This window comes from Amblyomma americanum, chromosome 7 (genome assembly GCF_052857255.1).
Source record: "Amblyomma americanum isolate KBUSLIRL-KWMA chromosome 7, ASM5285725v1, whole genome shotgun sequence".
Lineage (NCBI taxonomy): Eukaryota > Metazoa > Arthropoda > Arachnida > Ixodida > Ixodidae > Amblyomma > Amblyomma americanum.
In genome coordinates, this window is record NC_135503.1 from 119,481,253 (window position 1) to 119,498,546 (window position 17,294).

A 17,294-nucleotide genomic window follows, 5' to 3' on the forward strand; every position below is an offset into this window, starting at 1 on the left:
TAACATTACACCTATCATTTTTCTTTCCATTGCTCGCTGCGTTGTCCTTAACTTAAGCAGAACTCTTTTCGTTAACCTCCACGTTTCTGCCCCGTACGTAGGTGCCGGTAAGATAAAGCTGTTGTACACTTTCCTCTTGAGGGAAATTGGTAAACTGCCACTTATGATCTGCGAGAATTTGCCATATGAGCTCCACCCCATTCTTATCCTTCTAGTTATCTCCCTCTCGTGACCCGGATCAGCTGTCACTACCTGCCCTAAGTAGACGTATTCCGTCACAACTTCTAGGCTCTCGCTGCCAATTGTGAATTGTTCCCTTGGTAGGCTTTTGAACATTACCTTGGTTTTCTGCATGTTAATTTTTAGACCCAACGATCTGCTCTGCCCGTCTAACTCATTGATCATGATTTGCAGTTCACCTCCTGAGTGACTGAGCAAGGCAATGTCATCAGCAAATCGCAGATTATTTAGGTATTCTCCATTTATTCTTATTCCCAACTGTTCCTAATTCAGGCCTCGAAATACCTCCTGTAAACATGCGGTGAACAGCATTGGCGAGATCGTGTCTCCTTGCCTGACGCCTTTTCTTATTGGAATTTTATTGCTGACTTCACGGATGACTATGGTAGCTGTGCACTTGCTATATATATCTCCCAGTATTTTGACATAAGGCTCTTCTACCCCCATATTACGCAATGCCTGTATGACTACTGAGGTTTCCACTGAGTCGAATGCTTTCTCGTAATCAATGAAAGCTATATACAGAGGTTGGTTATATTCTGCGCATTTCTCTATCACCTGATTGATAGTGTGAATATGATCTATTGTGGAATATCTTTTACGAAAGCCTGCCTGATCATTTGGTTGATTAAAGTCTAACGTTGCACTGCCTCTATTAGCGATTACCTTAGTAAATACTTTGTAGGCAACGGATAGTAAGCTGATCGGCCTGTAATTTTTCAAGTCCTTGGCGTCTCCCTTCTTATGAATTAAGATAACGTTTGCATTCTTCCAAGCTTCTGATACAGTCGAGGTCATAAGGCATTGCGTATACAGGGTGGCTAGTTTTTCTAGCTCGATGTCCCCTCCATCCTTCAACAGATCTGCTGTTACCTGGTCCTCCCCAGCTGCTTTTCCCCTTTTCATTGCTTCTAAGGCTTTCTTTACTTCATCTTTCGTTACTGGCGGGATGACGCATTGCTGTGCCATGCTGCCTTCCTCATTAACGCTCTGATTACATTGGCTACTGTACAGATCTGTGTAGAACTCTTCGGCTACATTAACTATCTTATCCCTATTGCTGATGACATTGCCCTGCTTGTCTCTTAATGCATACATCTGGTTTTTACCTATGCCTAGTTTCCTCTTCACTGCTTTTAGGTTACCTACGTTCTTTAGAGCATGCTTGATTCTCTCCACATTAAACTTCCTTATGTCGGCTACCTTGCGCTTGTTTATTAAATTCGAAAGCTCTGCTATTTCTATTCTGTCCGTCGGGTTAGACGCCCTCATTCTTTGGCGCTTCTTAATGAGATCTTTCGTCACCTGAGATAGCTTCCCGGTATCCTGTCGAACTGTCCTACCGCCTACTTCTACTGCGCTCTCCTTAATTATTGATGTCAGATTATCGTGCATTGTATGAACATCAAGATCGTGTTCCTCAGTTAAAGCCGAATATCTGTTTTGCAGCGCTATCCTAAACTCCTGTGCTTTGCCTCTTACGGCTAACTCGTTAATGGTCTTCTTCTTGACTAGCTTCTTCCGTTCCCTCTTCAAGTCTAAGCTAAGCCTAGACTTTACCATTCTGTGGTCGCTACAACGCACGTTTCCTAGTACGGCCACATCCTGAATGATGTCAGGTTTAGCGCATAGTATGAAGTCGATTTCATGTTTAGTTTCGCCATTGGGGCTCTTCCATGTCCACTTCCTGTTTTCTCGTTTGCAGAAGAAGGTATTCATGATCCGTAAATTACTTTTATCCGCGAATTCGGCTAATAACTCTCCCCTTCTGTTTCTAGAGCGTATCCCATAGTCACATACCGCGTGGTCGTCAGCCTGACACTATCAATCAGGTGATAGAAAAATGTGCAGAATATAACCAACCTCTTTATATAGCTTTGATTGATTACGAGAAAGCATTCAACTCAGTGTAATCCTCAGCAGTCATAGAGGCATTGCGTAATCAGGGTGTGGAAAAGCCTTATGTCATGTGGGAACCTGCCCTGCAGCCCCCTGAGTTTGCTTTCCCGCGAGGCACCGTGCAGCGGCGGTCTCACCTCTAGGCTGAGCGGATTCTCTTGTCAGTTACATTAACTGGCAAGAGAGGGCGCCAGCGTCACTGCGCGGGAGACTGCTGAAGCCTGCCCGCGGGAGATGGGGTCTCTTCGGCCGGGATAATCGCCGCGATCGGACGCGTCGCTCGCGGCTCCGCTCTTCGCCGGCGGGGCGAAGAAGCGACGGGGAGACAGGCTCCCGTACTCGTCCCGTTCGGCCTGCGGAGTTTATATCCCTTGCCCTAGCGCGGGCGAACATTCGCTCGGAACCTTGCTGGTGAGTCGGACGACCTTGATTCATTAGCGTACCTTGTTGCTAGCTGGCGTTATTGTTTCTGTAGCAATAAATGCCTGTTTGTGTCAGCCAATGTGTCGTTCCTTTGTTCCCTCAGAGCAAGGCCCGCCGTGGTCGGCGAGCGCTCGGTAGCGTACGCGATCACGGGGTGGGGTCCGGGCGGCTTTGAACCGTGTCAGCCGCGATTGAGTGGGGAGAAAGTACTTATCTCCCCATTCAGCCCCACATCTGGCGCCCAACGTGGCCGTGTCAGCCGCGATTGAGTGGGGAGAAAGTACTTATCTCCCCAATTCAACCCCACAGTCAAAATACTGGAAAATATATATAGCAACTGCACAGCTATCATAGTCCTCCGTGAAGTCAGCAATAAAATTCCAATAAGAAAGGGCGTCAGGCAAGGAGACACGATCTCGCCAATAATGTTAACCGCATGTTTACAGGAGGTATTTCGAGGCCTGAATTGGGAACAGTTGGGAATAAGAATAAATGAAGAATAGCTAAATAATCTGCGATTCGCTGATGACATTGCCTTGCTTAGTCACTTAGGAGGTGAACTGCAAATCATGATCAATGAGTTAGACAGGCCGAGCAGAATGCTGGGTCTAAAATTTAACATGCAGAAAAGCAAAGTAATGTTCAAGTCTAGCAAGGGAACAGGAGTTCACAATTGGGAGTGAGCGCCTGGAAGTGGAGTAGGAATAAGTCTACTTAGGGCAGGTAGTGACAGCTGATCCGGATAATGAGAGGGAAATAACTAGAAGGATAAGAATGGGGTGGAGCGCATAAGGCAGGTTTTCTCATATCATGAATGGCAGTTTACCAATTTTCCTCAAGAGAAAATTGTACAAAAGCTGTATCTTAACGGTACTCACCTACAGGGCAGAAACAGGGAGGCTAATGCAAAGAGTTCAGCTTAAGTTAAGGACAACGCAGCGAGCCATGGAAAGAAAAATGATAAGTGTAACGTTAAGAGACCGGAAGCGGGCAGTGTGGGTGAGGAAACAAACGCGGGATAATGACATCCTAGTCGAAATGAATAGGAAGAAATGGGCTTGGGCGGGGCATGTAATGCGAAGGCAAGATAACCGCTGGTCCCCTTAAGGGTAACAGAGTGAATTCAAAGAGAAAGTAAGCGTAGCAGGGGACGGCAGAAGGTTAGGTGGGCGGAAGAGATTAAGAAGTTTGCAGGCAAAGGGTGGAAGACGCTGGCAAAAGAAAGGGTTAATTGAAGAGACATGGGAGAGGCCTTTGCCCTGCAGTGGGTGTAATAAGGCTGATGATAATGATGATGATGACTAACACCATTGGTTAGGCATTTGCTTACTTCGTGTAATTCCTTGGCAAGGAAAGGGATGGTGAAATTTGTACTCGTGTTAAGGCAACAAACATTCGGAACAGTTAGGTACTGAGTAACACCCATTCTTTAGAACCCTTTGGGGTCATCCAACATGATCGCTAGCTCAAGCTTCGAAAGCATGTATGAGAGGAAGATGGAGCATATGATTTTGTGTGACGAATTTTGCCTAATCGTGTACCTTTGAAAAATTTATCAGAAGTTGCCTGAAGAGTGTAGCACCTGCAGTAGTGCAATTCAGTGTTGCAAACACAACAAGTTTTTTTCCTGTGTCTAGCAATGTTGAACATACGGAAGCAACCTATTAAATTGCTTCTCAAATTTTATTTGAATGAAATAAAAACTAAGTTGCTGAAAATTTTCTTCCCAATATTTACTTTCAGAAGCACGACACATTTTTTAAGCAGAAAATGTGTGCATGAAGATTAGAGCCCACAGAAGAAGGCCAATTCACAGTTTGTTGCATTATTGGCTTTGGTTGCAGATTTTGCACGTGTTCTGTTCTATTTCCACTCATTTCATTCAGGCTATGTCACTCAGCTCATCAGCATCGTTGATGAGCTCATGGAGAGTGGCGGCTTTGGCAGTGCAAAGGGAGCATTCTACCATCTGCACCACCACCTCTTTCCAGCCACTTTGCGCAAGTGAGAAAAGAACTTCTGCGAGCCCACATGTCAAGGTTTGCATCGCTCTAAGATGGTTGTAGTGGTGTGAATAGTGCAGATCAGCTCGGTGAGCAATAGGGGGCACTGAAGATGCACACTGCGTGAGCAAGCGCTGTGTTTGCAAGCAACACTTTATGCACAGGCGGCTTGGTGACTACATATTTTTGTGCTTATGATGCTAACATCAGTGTGTTCTGGATGTTGGATGTGATGAAACTGCATGTCAGCTCCGATGTAGAGTGCAATTTACTGTGCAATAATTTTTGCTGCCTGGGGCTTTTTAGCATATGTTAACAGTGCGCAGTAGAACAGTAACATGTATGTGGGTTCTAACTTCCCAAAGCTGTAGGTGGCCTCTTACACAGGCAGCACTAGAAACATTCAAAATAATTTCAACCATCAGGTTGTCTTTAATGTGATCTGCCAATCAAACCTCGGCACCGTGAGAGGTGGCTCAATCACACACATGGTCACTCGCACTCACATCAGCTCACTCACCCTCACTACCACTCACTCACACTCATGGCCACTCGCACACAAAATCACTCACTCACACTCGCACTCACTCACACTCCCATTCGCGATCACTCACACACACAACCACTCACTCACACTTGCACTCTTGTCCACTCACACTCACAACCACTCACTCACAGTCATAACCACTCGCTCTTAAAACCACTCACTCACGCTCACGTCCGATCACGCTCGCGAGTAACAATCATTCACTCACGCTCGTGTCCACTCATTCACTCACTCTTTCCTTGTTTGCTGACCAGGGAGGGGATGAGAGATTTACTGCCACAGCCGACTGCGCTCGTAGCTTCCCTGGCACAGCCTTCGTCACACCGAAGTGGTGTTGAGCCGCGCGGTGCTCTGTCGGACTCTTACTAATTTTCACAGTTTGTATGCTCTAAGGAAGTGCTAACTTATCACGCATCTTCCATGTCCAGAACGAATGTTACCCACGTATGCTCCCGCGCTTGCTGCTGAAACAATGAGTGCCTGTTTATCTTAAGCCAAGATGCTTAGACACGTTTTTCAACGATCGGTGTCTCAGTTACAATAATAGTTTTGCTTCACAATGGTCTTGGACGCTGTCTTAGCACCAATATTGGTTTTGCCTTGACAGCGACGTGTCCGTGAGTCTGTATGAACACACTGGAGGGAAGTGGCGTCTATGGATACTTTCCGCGCCGTGGAAATGAGTGTAGCTTACAAGATTCAGTGAGGTGGTACCAAAAATAAACGGCTGGAATTGGTAGCAAGTTCAGATTTTCCCTTCGTAAAAAGGATCCAAAGGGGAGTAGCCATTATCAATGCATTTACAACTGCCTGCTGGGCTTACTTTGGGGCGTAGTTAAGAGCAGAACAGGGCTGGTTTTGTCTAGCAATAGCAGGAATGCGTGGCAGATCTGTGGACATGCCTGCTGTGGAGTACGTTGTCTGCGCAGCACGTAATACGTGTCTGAAGAAGGTTATAAAAACCACCACGGCTTTTTGGCCCGAGGCCAGTGCTTGGGGAGACCTCGTGTGCATCTGAGTGGGATTAGGGGTGCTAACATTACACCTAATTATTGTCCTGTAGTCTGCTATTCGTTGGTAGATGAAACTTCGTTCGGGGAAGAATGCGTATACAGCTAACTTGTGAGCCATTTTGCAGTGCATACCGTTCTGAATTGGTGGGACGTTGCTGGGAAATGCGTTATACAAAGGTTCTTAGAGAAAATCGTAGTATCCGGTTCAAAAGATTCCTCATGTTGTCCAGGTATCAGTGCGGGCAGAGCTGCTGGAATCGCAGTGTGAAATCAGAAGTTATTCCACTAACAGTAAAAAAGTAAAATTTCACAAGCCCATTTCATTTGCCCAGTGCCGACGATTGGGCCCTACAAATCCGAACCACGTCTTGCACACATGCAGTGGAAGCTTGCATGCAGTTGTTGACTTGCCAGGGCAGCCCTCAGCAGCCCGAATTTCTGGAGGCGTACTAGTTCCGCGTACATTATGCTGGCGGGAGCCTTTTCATGACACTAAAAAAAGTTTTTTGGACTCTGGGGAGACCGTGGGGGACTTAACTTTCTTGTTCCACGAGCACAGTCCATTGTTAAAGCATGCTAACACCCTTCGACCTGTGAAGTGCACGCAGGTTGTTGTGCAGTATTGCTTGTACAAAACTTCAATAGTGTACCTCTGATCAGGGTAACATTTATTTGTTTTTTTCTTTCAAAATGTGTATGCTGCCTTTTGGCTTTATTTAGGAGGACATTTCATATGGCAGTGGTATGTGCAGGGTGCTAAATTTTGTGTTGCTGGATTATTTGCTGGTCATTTCATGCAGTTTTTGTTATGCCCAGTTAAAGTTGCTTAGCGCCAGCCACCTATTTATGCTATCTGTCTGAGGATGTCTCTCAATTATTGTACTGCGGTGCTGATGAGTGGTGAAGTGGTGAGACAATCAGGCACTTTTCTCTTCAATCCTTTCACTGGTATGGTTACGTTTGCTCAAGGTAATGATTTTTTTAGTAATGCCACAATCCTGGATTGGATTACGTAAATGTGCTGGTTTATCGTAGGGAAGCCACACAAAGTCAATATTATATTGACGGTGCTGTGGCCAGTATATTCTGAGCTGCACCGCCTTACCATGAATGGCACAAGTTCAGCTAATAAGGACACAGCAATGAATTGTGAAGTTCTTAATTTGCCTGTGCTTTGTGAAGCACTTGTAGTACCGCACTCTTGGTCGTCCTAAGGTGGTGTTTAGGGAACTGCACCAAGGTGGAGGAGATTTGCGTAGGTAGTAATTCCTTTTTGACATCCTACAGAACGCAGCCATATAACTGCAAAGGAAAGCTTTCCAGTTGAGGAAAATTATCCCCCCGTTCAAAACTTGAACCCTGACCTCCGGCGTACTATGACAGCCGTTCTACAAATTAAGGGGTGGCAGTGTGTCGACAGTGAAGACTGGAAGCCAACTTTTCAGGCAACTATCTTTACTGCTCTTGTGCATTCAATGGGTAACATAAGGCAGCTTAAAGGTGCACTAAGGAGGAACCGGAGCTCGTGTTTTTACCGCCGGAACTCAAGCTACACGTTCCGAGCATTCTTAGAAACTTTGAATTACGGTCCTGTGCGGCCAATTTTCTGAATTTAAATCGGATTGAACGTCCCTGCAACCGCCTTTTTTGAACTCAACGCTGAAGGTAGGAGGAGTAAACTAACACGTGGAGTGCCTTTCAGCCAGTCCAGGGGCGGCTTCGATTTCGCATTAATTAAGTTTTTTTAGTTTTCTGTGAATAAATAGTTTCAGGCGCAGACAATATAGCTGATAATTAAGCCCACGGGAATGAAATTACGCGTAGACTCTGATTTACGTATCACTCTATCGATGGCAGAGCGGCAAGCCGGCACGGAACTGGCTGAAAGGCACTCCACGCGTTGGTTGACTCCTCGTACCTTCAGCGTTGAGTTAAAAAAAGCGGGAGCCAGGATTATTCATAGCAATTTAAATGAGAAAAATCGGCCGCACAGGACGTTAGTTCGAAGCTTATAAGATTGCTTGGAAAGTGTAGATCGAGTTCCCGCGGTAAAAGGACGAGTTCAGATTCCTCTTTAGTGTACGTTTGACAGCCAAGCAGTCTCTGTGCAGCTGGAGGCCTTCGTGCCTGACGAAATAACTACACTGTATCAGTAGATTTCTACCATAATGCTGCGCAGGAGTCACTGAGGGCCACCAATGAGCTTGAGTACTTCACAGCCCAGACATTCATGCCGCTCACTAAGGAGTCTTATGGCATCATCTGCGATGTCAGCATAGCCATTAGGATGCGAGTTTGTACTTGTGGGGGCAGTGAATGAAGGCATCATATGTTTTGGGGTTTTTCATCTGGACAGTTCACGTTGTATCATAATTTTCCTCCAGGGACACTGTCTCCCGTGTCATGTGAAGCTTTGCATCATTGAACCTTCCTGAAAAAGAAGCTTATCAATGTCACTCACGAAGATTTGTGGGTGGCAAATCATAGCGGTCGTTTGCGAGGCTAGTCCTGGAGATACACAAAATGCTTTTCTTGCGATTCTTGTAGTTTATGAACATACATACATACATACATACATACATACATACATACATACATACATACATACATACAAGTTTTCTCCACAAAGAAGTGGAAGGAGGTGGAGGGAAAAGCCGTACATTTGCGGCTTGAAAAATCCTCCGCCCCCTTTCAGAGTAAACAGCAGCAGAGTGGGGCAGTAGAGGGTCACATTTTTTTTTGTTGCAAAGAGAAAAGAAAAACAGCACTGTATCGCTTCAGACAATAAAATAAGCCTAAATAAGAGTTTCAATAGAGCACTGGATTTAGACGCCTGGAAAATTTTTTTTTCGAAAATGAAACAATGTAATTGAACATAAGGATAGACCTTTACATTCATTCACAAAAAAAGAGTATGAGTAGCAAAATATTTGTACATATTTGGAAGAGACATATTGAATAGATCAGCACCTTCTTTTTCTGCAGCATTCAATAATCGTGGAAGATTATACCGGAGGGCTTGTTGTCCATAGGCAGTGCGACATTTTGGAACTTTCCGTCGCTCTGGAGTTCTGGTGCTGTAGGTGGGATAATTGGGTCTTAATTCTGCCATTTCCGCAAAAAACTGTACTCTCTCGTTGGACACTTATACGATACTGCCTGCATAATTTGTATTCGTATATATTTCTTACTTTCATTAAATTAAGCGAAGCAAAGATATGTGAAGAAGGTGCTGTGTATTCCACGTTTTCAATTATTCGTACTATTTTTTTCTGTAGCCTTTCAAGCTTCAACACATTAGTTTTTGTTGATGTTCCCCAAACTAAATGAGAGTAGTTTAGGTGGGAGACAAAGAGAGCGTTGTAGACCATTAGTGTAACTTTTGTTTTGGAAGAGTGTAACGGTTGCAATTTAAAATTCCAATTATGCAGCTCAGTTTGCTGATTAGACTGTTTACATGATCATTCCATTGTAAAGTTGAAGTAAAATATACCCCTAACGCCTTGACAGTAGCTACCACATCAATGGCTGCGGATCTAAACATTACGGTTCCTTGTAGCGAAATTTGTTTATTTCTTGGTCGAAAAACTACCACCTTTGTTTTGTTTGCGTTAAGTTTTAATTGATTGCTGGAAGTCCAAGAGTCCAGTTTGCGCAAAAAAATATTTGCTTTAGTAATTCCTTCAGCTTCAGAACGTGATGGCACCAAAGCACTCATGTCATCGACATATATATATATATATGTGCCTGCCATTTCAAACGTATGCAAGACAAGCTTGCATACTCTCCAATGCATTCAAGGTCATACCCTTTGCACATGAATAGGTAGGTCACTGTCAGAGTGTTTCAACAGTCCTCTGTACAATTCATCTTTAGAGAAAAAACATAAAGGCACTCTTATAATATCTAAATGACACAGGACTGAGCAATACTTTAGATGGTCTGTGTTTTGTTTAATTGATGGCTGCATGGACGCCGGTGTTCGGCTCTCCCATTCTTGATATATCCCTATCTCATGTGGAGGGTAGCAAACTGGACATTGCTTAGTTAATCCTTCTGCCTTTCCTGCCCTCTTCCTACGAAGTGGGCTAACTGGGAAGGCTAGCAGTTGGCAGGGCAAGGCCATGTGGATCAATTCGAATTGGGAACGTTGTTATTCTAATACAATTTATTGCTATAATGCTCAGCTCAGGTGGTTGTAAATGAGCAATTATTCTCAGCTTTAAACTTTATTCGGTAGTAGAGCTCTGAGCGCCTGCACTGTAGCACTTATGAGCTCTTTGTGCTGTGAATTTTCGGTCATGTCAAGGATTGCAACAGATAGCTAGTCAAGAGCTTCCTGCTTTTTGTGAGTGGTTTTCAATTTACATACTAAAGGTATCTGGTTCATACAGGAAAAATGAAATGCCATTATTGCAGTGCAGTCAGTGTTAAGCACTACATGTATACGGCTAGCAGTTCCCTTGCATTAATGCTGAATGCATCGTTCTTTCTTCGGGTTCCATTTTGAGGTCTTTGTCAGTATAATATATTATTTTAAAAATGTGTACCATGTTTGGATCCCCGGTCCTTTGACATTGGTTGGTGTGATGCCAAGGCCTGGGCTTCAACAACTAGCTAAGAGCGAACACGGTGCAGGAAATTGCTTCAGCCATTGATGGACAGAGAGAGAGAGAGAGAGAAAAAAAAAACTTTATTGTTGGAGAGGAAAATTCCGGAATGGAATGAAATTGGTTTTGGGATCATTCTGTAGTACAGGCTCCGAGTTTTTTATACTATTGCACCAGCAGTGGCATTCATCACCGTGCAGTTCGCTAACATGTCTGGTGAAATGCTCCTAATAAAACTACCTCGCTGAAGAAGAATAAGTGATTCACTAATTTTCTGCGCTTTGCTGATGGTGGGTTTTTCTACTGTGTGTGCACAAGAAGCACAGAGGTGAGAAAATGGGAGAAAAAAGAACAATGGGACAAAGTTTGATTCTATGAAACTGGTTCGTCTGGACAATGAATATTGGGAAAATGCTGACATGATAAAAATCAGCGCTTTGCAGAAGGCAAGGCATGCACCCTGACGCAGTATATGGGCTTTATGTACTTCTCAGGAATTTGGAAAAAGTGCATACAACTGAGGAAGTCCATTGTATAGCGATGTCTGTCATTGTACCTGCATATGCTTGGCAGAAACTGGCTCGGCTGGGGTCATTCCTTATGAACGGGAGCTAATGCAGGTACAGCTGTACTGCCATTTATTGTTGCGTACGCAAATGCGTGGTTCATTCATAGTGACTACATAAAAATGTGATATTTATCGCAGGTAGAAGCCCTGTAATGTGGTGTGAATTTCAGCAGTTGTATTGTTGAAGGCAGCATCTCAAGCCTATGTTGTATATGTAGCTAGGACAGCCGAAAGTACGCATATGTGTATGTATAGAAAATACACATTTGTCCGAAATGTCACTTGTTATAATTCAGACTCATGTACACTTTCTGTATTGTTTTACCCGGAGTTCATTTTGTACTTTGCATTTTGATGTGAAATAAATGACTGTAGACCTTGTTACCTTCAGTGGGCACAGTTCATTATGTATTCCCAATAAGTTATGTATGCACTTTTTGCAAATTGTTGAGAAGTGCGTAAAGCCCACGTACTGTGTCAGGGTTCATGCATTGCCCTTTGCAAAGCGCTGATTATTATCAAGTCAGATTTTCCTTAATATCTATGTTATCCAAACGATGACACTGATTTATTTCGGGTAGCGAAACCCACAGTATCGGTGCGCGGGGAAAGCATTTCTAATTTCTTCCACGGCGCAGCTTGGGAGAACTCTGCGATTCCTCCTCCCAAGGCGACGCCAAATCCAACGCACGAACTCTATGCACGCCGTGTACCTGTAACGACTACAAAAGATAGTCGCTGCGTTATGATGGTGATGTGAAAAACACAAAAAAACTGTTAGTCACAGAACCCTGAATAAATTTTTCTATTAGTTGTTCAATATCAGTGGCGAGTGCCAGGAACTGTGGTGCCAGGCTACGTGTATAGACAGAATAAGAGAGTATGAAGCGATATTACGAGGAAGCTATATTTTCACTGCTTTCAGCTTTGCTGTCAGGATTGCCAAACTCGGTCGGGCCCGCCACTTCCACCAACGGCACTGCAATCGAACCCAACCATGCATTCCTCACGCATTGTTGAGCGCAAGTAGTTTTTTAGTAATCTCTTGCTCGAAAATGTTCTCTCTGCGCTTGCAGTTGTCACTGGAAGGGTGACTACAATCTGCAGCAGTTTGTACAGATTTGGGTAGAACCTGCAGTCGCAATGAAGGAGGGCATCTTTTCCTGTGCTGGGGCGCTGGGTTGCTGCTTCTTTCGCCCACTTTGTCCACCATAGTCGCACTTCTTCCAAAGTAGCCCTCGTATCCATGTCTTGCGCAAAAACGGTCAGGAGATTTTCTGCTCCTTTGTCTCGATCCTCTTGCATTGGTGGTATTGCGGAGGGTACAATTACACAGAAGTCCTTGAGTATTGTCCTGTGCTTTTCGAACCGTTCTTGTAACTGTGCTAATACGCGGTCCATGAAAGGAATGAACGCAGTTCTCCGGAAATATTCCTCGATACTTTCTGATGCAAGGCTCCCACGATTTTGCTTTCGGACACCGGCTCGTCGGCTGGTGATTTGCACACCCAGTTTTTTTTGCCAGTTCCTGTACATGTGCAAAGATTTTCGAGAATGAAGCATTCGCATTCTTGGGTTCATTTTCGATGGCCTGCTATGCCGCATCTATGTCGTCAACGGTGGTGCTTATGTCGATGTTCCTTGTCTGCAGCTTCTTTGACAGAGGCAGAGTCACCGCTAACACATGTTCCGCCACATACAGGCCCACGAGGAATGCCGGTGACAAAAGCGCCAACGCTAGGCTATTTGCCTTAACTGGACTTTCGCCACTGCCGTTTAATTTTATCTCTTCTAGTGCCGCGATCAGCGGTTCAAAAAGATTCAAAAATGAAAGAACTGCATCATGCTTTTCCACCCAGCGCATTTCACACAATCCCAAAAGTCGCTGCCTTGAGGACTCCGGACATATCATACTTATCATTTCTCGTAAAACGTGTGAGCGAATAGGAGATTTGCGGAAAAAGTTCGACGTTGCCTTTATCGTTCCAAAACAGTTTCGGATATCTGTGAGAGCACGCCGCACAGAAAACTGGCTTGACGGAGTGGCTGGCGCAATGTGTGTACAGCGCGGATGGATATTTCTCACAAACGGCGGCCATTCGTTTTACCTGTCATTGAGCTAGCACCATCATGACCTTGGCCACGAAGATGATGCATGTTAATTGCAAGCTCTAGCAGAAATTTTATAATGATGTCGGCGAGGGCTCTGCCACTTTGGTTCAGAATTGGCACAAAACCTAAGAACACTTCGTCGATGTCGTTGGCATCCTTGTTTCGGTACCTTGCACAACCAGTGAGCTGTTCGATTCCTGCAATGTCCGTTGTTTCGTCAGCGAGTACGGAGAAGCAGCCTGCAGCGTTTACTCTTGCAACTAGGCTTTCTTTAATAATTTCGCAGCATATTTCTATAATCTCGTTTTGTACATCTGGGCTTAAATACGAGGCATTATTGCGCAACTTTCCAAATGGTTCTTCAGATCTGTATCTCCACAATCAGCTCGCATGCGAAGAAGGGCTCTGAAAACACCAGTATTTTCACTTCAGGCTTTGGTCAAATCCATAAGACCAGTGTCCCTATGGCCACGGAGAGCCAGACCTTGTCGCCCGCAAAAGAAAACTGTCTCAATAATAGGCCGTAACTTTCTTCTGTTTTCTCTTATTTGCCTTTACCTGAACTGGTCCAGCTGATCGATCACATTGGGTGCGCCTCCTGAGAATGTTTGGAGAAAATTATCACCTGCGAGCTGGGACTCACGGTGATATTTAGTATTTTCGTGTGTGTCGAAGATTTCGAGTGCGTGCTTCCATTTCTGAAACGGCTTGGACACGAGGGCTCCCGTGCGCTCATGTTGGCCCCTGCCAACCTCATGTCTACAGAACAGGACACACATTCGGCAAAACACACCTTCTTGAAGCACTGAGTAGCTGAGCCATCGGTACCTATCTAGCCAAGCCATTTGAAACCAGCGTTTTTGCTTTAAATCTTTCGTGCTTTTGAACATGTAAACCTGCGGTGGAATCCAAGGAGACGTTAGAAGCTGATATCTGGTCTGATCGTCTACTTTTGAGCCATCCTGGTACATCCCAAGAGAGAGAGAGAGGGCTTATTGATAAGAAAAGCAGAGAGGTTGGCCTGAAAAATAAATATCTGGCCTGCTGCTCTGCTCTGGGGGACGGGAAGAGGAGATAAAAGAAGGTCACGATGGGGGACGATGATGATGGAAGGAGGCAGATGAAAAACTGCTTTAAAAAAAACAAGGCACACTTTCTGACATCACAAACGCGAGACAAGGTCCGTGTCGCTCAAAAAGCGTGAGAGCTCTCGCGTTGCCTTTACAGTTCTAAAGCTATCTGGCCAAGCGCCGAGGATCAAATCCTCAGAAAGGAGCGATGTGTCCATAGGCTTCAGAGCAGATGCGAGTATGAGTCATTCACGTGCATACGCTGGACACGCCACTAAAACATGTTCTATAGTCTTTAGCACGCCACATGTGGTGCATTCCGGGGAGTCCGCTTGTCCTATTAAGTGCAAGTATTTGCGCGTGAATGCCACATTTAAACGTAGTCTACGGATAACGCATGCAATAGGGCGAGGTATTCCGCGAGGAACTGAAAAGGTCATCGTCGGATCTAGCCGTTTAAGGCGGAAGTGGCGGGTGTCTGGCAGGGCCCAGTACCTAGCCGTTGCCCTCCTCATCAATTCCGAAAGGAGACAAGTTTTGTCCACTATAGAGAACGGCACAGCTGTACGCAGGCCACTGCTGAAGGCGCTCCTTGCTTCAGCGTCGGCGGTCTCATTTCCATCGAGTCCTCAGTGTCCGGGGATCCACTGAAACACTATACGGTGGCCGTTTCCCTGAGCAAATGATACGAGACTAATGATATCAAGAGCCAGAGCTTGGTAGGCTGTGTGGCGTAGGAAGCATCCTAAAATGTGTAGCGCAGGTTTACAGTCGGCGAAAACGCACCACTCGTGAGGCGGGTCTCCGCAGATGTGGCGAATCGATTCCCGAACGCCCACAAGCTCTGCCGCGGTTGAAGTAGACTTCTGTCCCAAAATGAATCTGCGGGTCGTCTGCTGTGCAGGGATTGCGAAATCTGCTGTTGATGCATTTGGAGACGCAGATCCATCCGTGTAGACGTGCACACATTTGTGGTATTCTGACCAGATGTAGGCAAGTGCGAGTTGCTTCAGCTGGTACATCCCAATGTCAGACTTGCTTGTTTCCACGTTCTGTGGATATGAAAGAAGTAAATATTTAAGGCAGCACAATGTAGTGCACTATACATGACTCCGCTGGTTTCAAATTGTATACTAATTCAATATATAATAAAATTTCGGCAGGAATTCTCACCAGAAGAGCATGTTGGCACAGGCGACGCAGGCGCCCGCGGCAAAGTTTTCAGATTAGTCTCTGAAGCCAGTCCCTCGTCTTCAGGGGCGGGAGAAACATTTTGTCTAGACGCAGTACTTATGTAAACCGGAAGGGAAAAAAAATTAAGCAGGCGGCTGTCAGATGTGGCTGTTCCCCTTGAACCAAAGGGGTTTCAACTTTCCAGGTTCAGCGGGAAAGGTATGTTGACAGCCGGACAAGACGCCACCTTTGTTTCTTTTCTTAAACCTTGTTACGTCGTGTGTAGACCTTAAACGTCGTGTGAAAGTGGATGTTTTTCATCTATGAGCAAGGCCCTTTCTGCATACTCGTAGCGTAACGTACTGGTCCGCGGTTCGTGACTTGACTGAAGAGCTGTTTTCGAACAAACTGGCGGAAACATCCCGAGTGTAGTTTTCTTGTGATGTTTTATATTTACGCGTATGTGCCCGCGACACAGTTAGCGCAAATGTTTCCGCCAGTGGTGTGGGAATATGTGTAATAATTAATCAATGATGAAATTAAGGCCGCTAATATACCACGTTGCCAATGTTCAGCATGCCGTCACTACAAATGAATCAGTGCTCTTATGGCGCAGCATCTTTGTCTTCACCCCTCCCAGAGAGATTGTTAACATTCGATTCGGATGATCCGAAAGTAATTAACTGGCTTGGTCTTACGTTTTGCACGATTGAGCAAGCAGTTGTGCTACACAGGTATGCTAGGTCATTAGGGAGCTTCACCATCTCAGAATTAAGAACGCTATGAAGAGCAGAGTAGGTAAATTACCAAGAGTAGGTGCTTCATCCCCTTGAAGGAGCCTGACTTGCGGGACATCTTCCTGCCCACCATCAGCCTCAGTGCTCGTCTGACGCTCTGGGAAAGTAATTATTTCGTTTATTGAATGACGGTGAAATATGCATAGCTTTTGCAAGATAAACGTATTACTGTAGTTCAGTACGAGCGCGACAAAATAAATATGCAGTCTATAAAAACCATCGTGTCCCTATTTCTTTTTTAAAGCACCGGTTATTCGAACGCTATGGCACATGACGGCGAATTGTAAGTCACTCATGACTTCAATTCGAGTTGTGAAGCTGCCAGTAATTTTTTGTGAAGTATTTATCTAAAATTATTTGCCTACCTTAAAAATAAATTACTTCGTGACCATGGTGCGGTTAGAAGAGTTGTAGGGCATGATTAGAAAAAAAAGTCCCCCCCAGAAGGGCGCAGCAAAGAATGCAATTCCTTCCTTTATTGTTGTACTGACTCCCTTGCCTCAATTTTAGCTTGTTAGACCCCCTAACCACCTGCAGCCATCTCTGTCACGGAAACTGAGTTGCCCAAATTTTTAGGTCGTCTCATGCTTGACGCATGCAATCTGCAATTCAAATATTCACCGTCTGGTTATGGCCAATCCCCCTTGTGGGTATGTGCCATTTTGTGAGGGCAACAACAATGAATGCGATAGCAACACATTGGAAAACTAAATCAACAAGCATGGTGTTGGAGCGTGCACAAACATCAACACATCTCATTCTATGACAGTCGCTGTGAAAACGCTGGCATGGGCAAGAGCCGCTGCATCAGCTAACTTCGTGCTGCCACTTCCTTCAAC